The sequence below is a fragment of the Seriola lalandi genome, unplaced genomic scaffold (genome assembly GCF_002814215.2).
Source record: "Seriola lalandi dorsalis isolate HSWRI2012SDOR001 ecotype SW California unplaced genomic scaffold, Sedor1 jcf7180002054352, whole genome shotgun sequence".
Classification (NCBI taxonomy): Eukaryota; Metazoa; Chordata; class Actinopteri; order Carangiformes; family Carangidae; genus Seriola; species Seriola lalandi.
Genome location: NW_019524905.1, coordinates 104,026 through 105,772, shown reverse-complemented (window position 1 = coordinate 105,772; position 1,747 = coordinate 104,026). Strand labels below are relative to the sequence as shown.

Sequence of the window (1,747 nt, the reverse complement as noted above, 5' to 3'; positions counted from 1 at the left end):
GGGGGGGGCCTGTGCGTGTGCGTGCGTGTTTGTGTGCGTAAGAACTCGCTCATATCGATGGCCCAACAAGCTCAATGAGCTGGGTTGAAGTGTGAAACCACCCGTACCCTGGAGAGACGGAAGAGAGAAATCGAACGTAAGACTTTGCTATTTTCAACACTAGCTACATTAATGTCAAAAAGTCAAGCTCACTCTACATAACAAGGATCTCATTCATATCAAACAGCCAAGAATTCACTTCTCCATTTAAGAAAAACTAAATTGAGATACAAAATTCAGACTATATCTTACTGTCACGTCTTTCTCTTTAGCTTGTCCAACCTTAACTGATTGCCATCTCAGAGTAACCCATTAAATACAGTAAGATTTGCATTTAAAGCACTGTTTGGCTTTGGAGGGCTTTTCTGCTCCAGAGATGGATTTATTCCCAGCTGTCTTAACTCTTTTTACCTAGCTGGGTGTGTTGAAAATACTGACTCGGGGGATCAATTTACTGCTGCTGGATGGGAGCCAGACTGAGCTCCAGTCACTCCACAATTGTTTTTTACAGTAGGAGTGCATTTGCTAAGACCAGGCTAAACTCCAAATCGTTCTGTTACCATAGAGGTGTTTCAGAGTGTTTTTCAAAGTATCAGCCTGTTTGAAATTGTCTCTGCTGGCAACACTTTGCCAAACTCAAAAGAAATGCTTGTGGGGAGACGGAGTGGAGCTCAGTATGAATTACTGATGGTGGATCACTTACGGGGTGCCCTTAGACCAAAGCAATCACGAGGATCAGACTGACAAATCGGATGCTCGACATGCAGTCCATCCAGATTTCAGCAGCAGTGCTAGTCATCATTTGGACTGACAGTGACAGAAACAGGCACTAGAAATTATTACATCCCAAAAACACATTACTCTTTACTGTGAAAGCACAATTGCTCGCCATTTTTCCACTGGAGATAATTAGTCAGAAAAGAGTGCATATTCCTATTTCGTTGTTTCTAGGTAAACACACAGGTACACATATTCTAAAAATACCAGCTTCCTGCCGTTGTTTCCCCAGTCAGAGAGAGTAGGTTTTGGCGAGAGATCCTGGTAAATACTGGAATCTCTAGTCATAGGCTTCAGCTCTAATAGGCACTTCACAGCAAGCAACTTCAACAGCAAAAGGTGTTGTGGTGAAAGCATCATAAGTTTAGGTTGCACTCCTGAGACTTCTCTCAAGCTAGTTCTTCCCTTTAAAGCAAAAAGTAAGAAAAAAAAAAAACTAAACAATGCCTATGTCTGCCATTCTAAATCTAAATCACAAACATTATTACAGTCAGACTAAGCAGCAAGTCTAAAGTCACAAAAACCACCATGTGAGTTGAACCCGTTTGACTTTAGCTGGTGTCAGATTTGCAATAATCACTCGTGTTCTGAAATGAATGATAAGCAGTCTCAGAGAGTTCACAGGCAGGCTGAGGGAGAAAGAAATGAGAACGAAAGCGGTGCTTCACTCCCTGGTGTCGTCCTCTCTGCTCTGTGTTCACAAGCCTTAAATCAGGATTTAGCACTGCGGTGTTAAGTCCTTCCGCGTCCATCTGACAAGACTAATCTTGTGCTAACTACAGTGAAAAGAACCCCAATTAGCACCAGCACGTGGGATTACAGCGAAAATGAGGAGAAATGTTTGTCACCTGTGATCCTGTCACTACCCTGCTGCAGTTGTGAATGTGATGATAGCAGCATCTCATTTGCGTAGCTTCAGTTTGAAGCCCCC

At 42.8% G+C, this 1,747-nt stretch overlaps 1 protein-coding gene across 2 annotated transcripts in view; it reads left to right on the top strand.

Moving 5' to 3' along the window:
- The window catches only part of alk (ALK receptor tyrosine kinase), a 328,414-nt gene that overhangs the window by 295,808 nt on the left and 30,859 nt on the right, over positions 1–1,747 (top strand). The window lies entirely within an intron of this gene.